General features: G+C 41.9%; 1 protein-coding gene across 3 annotated transcripts in view; it reads left to right on the forward strand.

The window, feature by feature from the left end:
* RERG (RAS like estrogen regulated growth inhibitor) overlaps positions 1-8,422 on the forward strand; it is a 98,710-nt gene that overhangs the window by 60,183 nt on the left and 30,105 nt on the right. The gene's annotated exons all lie outside the window — the stretch shown is intronic.

Here is an 8,422-nt window from a genome sequence, read left to right on the forward strand (position 1 = left end):
CACAGAAGCATGCACGAGGGTTTTTGTGAAAGGAAATACATTGATATAGAAAGAATGTAACAAAAATATGAAGTATAAATGTTGTTTCAGTACTTAAAATATAAATGTATTTATGGCAGGCTTTCTTTTATTAATCTTATGGCTTGCTGTAGGCAAAATGAGTATAGTGGAAGAAAGAGAATAATAAAGAAAAAAAAGACGGGCTCAGTGAGTGAATATGTAACAAAAAAATTAAAGGACATGAATAATCAGAAAAACAGCAATGCTAAGAAAAACTAAAGCTACTTTCTAGGTCTTACTCTTACAAACCCCTCTTTTTATGCAGGGAACACACCAAGAATTCTGTTTATTTATTTACTTACTTTAGACTATCTTAAATGCTATTAACTATAGAACAAACATCCCTGTGTTGTTTGTGGAAACCAAGTGAAAGAATGCAAAGCAAATATGCAAGTAAACTAATAACCAGTGTTTATTCAATTACTGTTTTGTGCAAACAAGCAGAGTCATTTAATATCAGTTTGTAAACATCTTACCCAAACTGCATTTCCAGTTGATCATCTACATGCAAATCAGTTTAAAATAAGCACATGAAAAAACAGGCCAAAATTCAAAGGAAGAAGCCCTCAAAAATCAGTAAGAAGGGATGAAAAAGGATGAAGAAAATCAAGGAAAAGATAAAAGCAACTGTTCAAACTTTTTCTTACTAAACAATGTTAGAAAACTGTCAACCAGAGAAAGACAAAAAAAAAATCTACTCATCTTGTATAAACTCAGTTGTGAATTGATAATGAAAGATCTTAAACAAGACTGTCTGCCAAGAAGAGAAGTGGAAGTCCCGGCTGTAATTATATAAATTGACTGCTCTTCCTCTGGAAGCAGCAGATCCAAAACTCCCCTTTGATGTCTCTCAAAACATCCCCTTTTCTGTGGCTCTGCCAGTGAAGACCGCCTGGCTCAAGGCAGGCTGAATTTGGAACAGTGAGGGGACTGAAGGTTTTTAAGGCTTGCAGCTGTTTCATTCAGGTGTTTGCATGAGGGAGGAAAGGATCTGTTCGAGGAAAGAAGGAGAGTCCCAGATGAGGATTTCCTTTCCTGCCTGCCAGGGAACTCAGGGAGGGAAAAAGGGCAATTGCCCTCAGCTTTCTTGTCTCCTTTACCAAGAGGGAAGGTCTTACAGTGCCCATTGCTGGCCTCACTCCTGTGAAGGAGGATAAAACAGAAGAGAATCTGCTTTTCAAATATAGAGGTTAATATCTTTGATTAATAAACCATGTAGATTGTAGTCAGGTATCCCCAGGAGCAGATCTGCTTTCCTTGCTGGGACAGAGCATGCAGGAAACTGAGGACATCCATCCTTTACTGAAATATTTGTATTGCTCTCTAGCCAGTTTTCAGCTTTCTGAGTTTTTCTACCCAACAGCTACTACTTGAGCAATCACTCAGCTTTCCTATTAGGATACTCCAAGGATGGAGAATTTCTGAGGATATGATGTGGTACCTTATAACAGGACAAAGCAGTTCATCAAACAGGTCATTTGTTTTTCCCACTTTCCTTTCAGATACACATCTCCCTTATTCGCTCCTCTCTCCTGAGGTGCACACCCCCAGAAGCTGGTGCTGTGCCAGTTGCCCTGAACCTGAGGGGAAGCTGCTGCCCCTGCAGGTGCCCTTTGTTGCTTTTTATCTTCTTTTTTCCAGGGTCGGGATTAAATGCTCAAGACAGTATTTTGTGTTCGGACTCAGATGTTTATTAATTCTTATCTACATTACAGTCTCACAAGCCATGAGTTCTACAGCACTTCTAGCTAACAAATTAAAAATGGAGCCGTATCTCTCTCTCTAAAAGGCCTTTTACGGACAAACTGTCCAATTAAGAAATGACACCTAAATTATTTTTACTTTTAACCCAATAACCAACCACCCGTGGCCTGCAATGTGGACTTTTCTATCCAATTACAAAACACCACCCAGACCCATGAAGAAGAAGGTGAAAAAGAAGGACTCAGCCTACACCTTAAATCCTCCATCTTACCATACATATATATATATATGACTATATTCTAAACCCTTAAACTCTAAGTTTTCCACCATGTGATATTACACACTTCTACTCAAACTACACACCCATAATCCCAGTGCTATCATTCTATTTTGGAAGCCTTCTCCATGGCCTCAGGTGAAATGCAGTGTTTTCTTGGGGTGGTCAGTGCCTGTCAGCACAGAAAGTCTAAAATTCTCAGTGCTCAGGGTTCCAACAGCTCTTTACCAAAAACATCTTGTGGGAGGAATACAGGCTCTTCTTTCCAATCCACCTGGTGCTGGAAACCCTCTGAGTGTTATTAGATTCTGAAAGAGCTGACCTTTAAAAGTCAGCAATTAACCAATCTGGCCAGCTTCAGGCCAGCAGCTTAGCTGGCCTGGGAGAGGCAGGAACCAGGCAGTTCACTTCTGACTAATGTCATTAGAGCAGGACAGGAGGTGAGCCCAGACGCTCTAATTAAACAGCAGCATATCTGCTCAGCAGGCTGTTGTGATTGAGTGCCAGGCAGAGATACCGTGCAAGGCATGACAGAATCCCTGGGGTTTGCCTAGTTATGTGTCACAGCTGTGTCTGTGGAAACTTCTCATTCAGCTGGCAAAAGGAAGGGAAGGCATACCCAAAGATTCCCAGAGAAATGGGGATCCATCACTGCCAATGCTCTGGTCTGAAGGCTTCTGTCCTAACTCACCTTGTATCAGAATTAATGCGTTAAAAGTTCTTGCAGAATTGGAAAGGCAGTGTGATGAGAGGATTGCCTCCACTATCTGTGTGAGACTCCCTGCTCTGCTTTCAGAAGTAGCCCTGCATTCAATAGAGCCCCTGGAGATCAGGATTGCTCAAGTCTGATCCACTGTTTCTTTGCTATAGGTCAAGAGCCTCTGACCGGTGCTAAATGGTCACTTCTCTCTCTCCCAGAGACTGAAGGCCAACATTGTTACTAAATGGATGTTTCTAGGGCTGCATAAAAGTGCCAGGAAAATTGGTGCTTCAGGCAAATCTGATTAGGTCCCTATTTGCATCAGAAAATTTTCAATATATTTATGTTTATGAAAAATGAGAATTTTTGACTGAGGCCAGTGTTGGAATTGGGCCTTTGGAAAAAACTTAACTGAAGCAATTGGGAAATCTTTAAAATGCTTTTAATCATTTCCTAATCTTTTAGGTTGATGTCATCCAAAATTTTGACAACCATAGACTAAAAGATGTTGTAGGAATTTGCTCAGATTGGGCTTTTGGTGACAAATATACTTTATGATCTTACAGAGCAGTGGAAAGATCATTTTTCCAGGAATGGGAAAGGACCATGATCTGTGCAGCCCTGCACCAAGCTGATGGAGTGACCAGTTACTTATCAACCCTCTTTTTATGATACTTTACTGACCAAAGGAGGGGAAAAGAAACCCATAATTGCATCAATTCAAGTCCTATTGGAGAGAAACATAAGAAAGTTTATCTATTGTGTAATCTTTCCAAATGGAATGCAAGTAAATTTAATTTGACATAAGTCTTAGCCTTGTCCTCTTTGTGGGTGGGTCACAGCTGATTTGCCTATACTGAAGAATCAAGACTCAGATACAGAAATCTAAAGATCTATGGGAAATATGGCCAATAGTATTTGAATGAGTAAGGGGAAAAAGAACGGATATGAGAACATCATTACTAAGAACTAGCTCAAACCTTAGTTAGCAGAAAAGTTTTCACATTTTTTTGTCAAGTGGAAAAAGAAGGCCATTCCAAAAAGGGCAGAAGTAATACAGATCAAGCAGAATTAAGGGGAAGCTTGCCTTTCAGGTTTTATTTCAGCAAATGTGAGGGGTCACTGAGAGGGAAATAGCCTAAAATGGCAACACTTTCATGAAAAAAGTTCCAATCCAATCCCTACTGGCAAGGGCAATATAATCGTAACAAAAATCATTTTACTTTACATACTTTTTCTACTTCCCTTATAGAACTTCACCCACCCTGCTTTTTCCCCTTCTCTGCAGGCTGTGATTTCACTAAACCAGTGTTTTTAGCATGACCCATTTGGCACAGATTCCTGGGTGCCACTGTGACGCCACTGTGGATTAATTCATTAATTGTCTGTTGCGGTTTACAGCACGTCCATCTGTCGTTCATAAGACACTCTGGTCATGGCCTGTGGCAAGTGAGCTTCAGTCTGGTGGGGCAAAAAGCCAACTGAATCTACTTCTAGCCAGCAGTTATTGTCCATGTTTTGTTAGCTGTGTGGTTATGGGATGTCCGTGGGATGAAGTTGTGCTCCTCTCTGAGGCTGTGTGCTTTCTTTAGTAATCAGCTTGAAGATCTGCAGGAATGAATAGATGAGGGCTATGGCTTAGTGACAATGGCATGGAGAGGCAGGTAAGCACTTAAGTTTTGGCTTTCATGTTTTTCACATTCTGTGCTGCCTAGGGGTGTAGTTCTAAGCCTCATATTAAGTGCCAGTCAGCTCTCTTCATAGAGTAGGGAGACAAAACAAATCCTTTTCCTGACAAAGACCAAGGACAATTTTCAGGCCCAAAAGTACAAACAACGGTGGGCTGAAGGGAGGAACAAGAAGGATGGGACCTCACAACCTGAATCTGTAATTGGACAATTAAACCTCAATGTACCAATGGACTAAAACTTATAAAAATGTAAGACCTTGTGACTGGTCATCCATTTTGTGACCATTCTTAGTCCACCTTGGGTGTAGCCCTGGTCAGGCCCTGTCCTGCCCAAGGTGTACCCTAAAGACATTTCAATAAATATCTACTTTATTCTCTAGCTCTGTCCAGTCTCTGTTCCAGGTCAGCCTTCCCAAGGCATCAGTTATGATGCCTTGGACCAAGACTGGACACTTGTAAAGTATCTGCTTCCAAGAGATCTGCCAGTATGATCCATAGCAAGTGCCTGGACCCTCCAGCAGCTACTGGTGAATGGCTGGATGCTCCAGCACCACACAGAGAGATGTGGAAGGCCCAGACTCACAGGAGAGCAATTAAAGATTAAGGAGATAATGTAGCCGGATAGTTTTTTGAGGAGTTCACCACCCAAGAAGTCAAAAATTGTCCTAGCAGTCCTTTTCCCAATGATTTTAGAAGTCTTTTAGTTTAGGCAGATTTCACAAGAGAAAGACCAGGAGGCAGACTATCCATGCAAGAGCTGATGACACATAGCAGCTGTACTTCAACTTACATGCAAGATGATTTTCCAGGCACGGGCAAGCTTTTCCGAGCCATGAATAGCATAGGAAGAACTTGAAAACTTGGTGAAATATTTGCAAGAACCATCACATAGAAGACACTGGAGAGATGAGAGGCTCTAGATGTAGACCTCTCTACAATTCAGGAACTTAAGCTATGCCTCCTTGTTTTTAGCTATTTCAGGCATGGGGGTTTCAGTCTTTTTTCTTGTATGGTTGGGCCTGCTGCCCTTATCAGTTTGAGAAGCTCACTTCTCTCCTTGCACTTAAACAACTCCCTGGGGCAGGAGCTTCAACCTACACAAAGAAAAGCTTTGATGACTCCAGTAGGTTGTGCCTCGGGCTGCGTTAAAGGAAAGAAGAATTCAGCTCAGAAGTCATCCCAGAAATATACCCAGCTGCATGGAGCAATGACAGGGCACTTCCCAGCTGCTGAACAATTTAACAGCCCAATCCAAAACAGGCTCCTGGTGCGTGCTTCTCTAGGAATAATTTCAGTGGCATGTGAGTTTTCTTTCCTCTGATTGTCAGCTTGATTTCCAGGAATGTTCTTCTGGTTTTTTTTCCAGCAAATGCTCTGCGTCTCAGTGGTTTATCTGATAATAGCTTGCATTGGGCCTGCTGCTTCTCTGCTTTCCCAAACTCTCAGTCCTGGTCTTATCTGCTCTAGCAGTGCAGTGACACATCTTTATGTGCTGTACTTTATCTAGTTAATATGAGAGTATTGTTTGCCCCTTTTCTGGACAGACCATGCTCATTGCTTCAGAGCAGTGAATTATTCAGCTCTTCTTGGGCTAAACCCTGAAGAGTGGGAAGAGAATTCAGAAAATGGGCTGGAATAACAAAATTCCTGCTAGAGCTCTGATCTTGATAACAATGGTGAGAGCAGGAGTGGCTGCCTTGGCTGCTCATCCTCCGGGACAACAGGTGGAGCAGATAGAGGAGCACAACAGAGCAATGCTGCTGGGGGCACAGGAACAGGATTGCTGGGTTTTACTGTCCCCTCTAGGGCTCCAGGCACTGAGGCTTCATCACATCTGTCCTGGGTGGATGAGCAGGAGGTGCCTCAGTCCTCCCAGGTGCTCTTCCATCTAAAGAAAAAGCCTCCAGGGCAGGACACTACATGAAAGTAGACCTTATCTCTTCTTCTGTATGAAACCAAAACAGTAAAGAAGGGATTTAAGGCTACTTAAAAAAATAACTCTTGCTCCTATAAAAAAGGCCAGCCAAGCTTTCAGCTTTGGCTGAACTCAGCTGGAGCTGAAGAGTTCACCCCACCCCACAGCAGAGTCATTTGTGAGACCACAAGGCTCATCTTTACCTCCTGGGGAGGCTATGCCAGGATGCATCAGGAAAGTTAAAAATGCTATGTAAATTTGCTTCCTCTTCTAAAAGCAGTAGAGAAACAAGAGTTATAGACTATTCTTGCAGTCTGTAAACGGCTTCTAAAGGTACATTTGTGAAAGCATTGTTTCAACGTCCAAGTGCTATTTATATACCTAAAACTCTTCTGCTTTGTCAGCATCAGTTTACCTGCAGTGATAATCCATTTATCCCAGCAGCAACAGTATTACACACAAGTTCCAGATGAAACTGAGGAATGGCCAGGGAAATTAAAGACCAAAATTTTCAACAGCTGCTTGGAGACTGAAAGAGGAAGACAGGCTGCAAAAAAATGTCTAGAAACGTCCTAGTGTAAGAGAAATCCCCAGGTGTAGCAACAACAAACCAAATAACAACAGAACCAATGAAAACAAACAAACAAACCAGAACCAAGCAAACAATAACCCACAATAAACCAGTTTTGGGGAAAGAGCATCTTTTGAATCAGGAGAATTTAATTAATTCCACATAGAGTCCATCCCCATACACAAGTGAATCAGTATGGCTGGGTGGGGAGTGACTGGGAAGTGACAACAGACTTGGTGGGCAGGAATGGATGACATTACACTAGGAAAGGGCATCCTTTCAGCCCAACACCATTTAAATACTACTGGGCATTATGCTGGCCACCTCTCTGTTCTGCCATGTACACTAATAGTGCTGCAAAGGTAATCACCCATCACTCTGGGCAAAGCAAAATATAAAAGCACGGTGAAGCAAGAAATGTAAAACACCTCTTGGACCGCTTCCCCAGTCACTGCATCAACTTTCATTATGAGCAATTGGAGGTTTTTTAGCTTGTTAAATTGTAAAATCCCAGGGCTGTGTTCCTTCACGTCTCCCACCATGTCACTGTGAGCAGCTAAGCAAAGGCAGATTACTGCAGTCAGCACAGGGCACTCTGCAGGGCAGCAACAGGAGAAATAAATGTACACTGTTCTAGTCAACTGCTGTCAGACAAAGTGGAATTGTTTATATGCTCTCTGCTCACTCTGAAAAGAGCACTGAGGAAGTGTTCTTAAAACAAAGCATTAGAAGGAAAACTTAGCCATGAGAGGTTTGTCACACTGGCCCAAGAAAAAATAGAAGTTAATACCATCATAATCGCAAACTTTCTTAGAGCTGAATGATCTTTGAGCCCCTGACACTGGTATCCACCATGGTGGTATGTACCTACCATGCTTCAGGATGGAGGGGAGGATCCTTGAAGGGAAAGATGACACAATCCTCTTGCAAAACTGCCGTGGAATCTTTAAAGTTCCCTTAGAACAAACAGGAACTTGGTGTTTTCAGCCTCATGTAAAAGGAATGAAGAAAATCCCATCACTAAGGTCACTTCAGAGTGGATAAACCACTGCCTGAGATAATGACTGAAAGAGCCCTGAATATATGACTTGTTATATTTCTTATCTGTGTAATTTCTTAGGACAAGAGAGTCTCAAACAGATATCACCTCAGACTTTTGGGGTATAACCCATTATTCAGCTTGGATAAATGTAGAAAAACTCCCTCTTAATGCAGACCTTTAACTAAGAACAGCTAATTACTCAGCTGAGACCTGAAGAGCACTCCCTGTAGCTCTTGCACTCTGGGGAGGCAGAGCCAGGTCTCCTGGCAGCTGTGATGAACATCATAAACTAAGTTATGTTCATCCTCCAAGTTTCAGACTTGAGATAAGTCAGAGGTTTTACAACATCCATTATCTACTACTGTGTCTTTTATTTTGTTTGAAGACATGCAATGTTTATTAGCTGAATGCCCTTAAGCATTGAAAATGAAAGCAGAAATTTACCATTTAAATTTAGATCATG

Source organism: Chamaea fasciata, unplaced genomic scaffold (genome assembly GCF_029207755.1).
Source record: "Chamaea fasciata isolate MVZ Bird 193981 ecotype frontalis unplaced genomic scaffold, bChaFas1.0.hap1 SCAF_5, whole genome shotgun sequence".
NCBI lineage: Eukaryota > Metazoa > Chordata > Aves > Passeriformes > Sylviidae > Chamaea > Chamaea fasciata.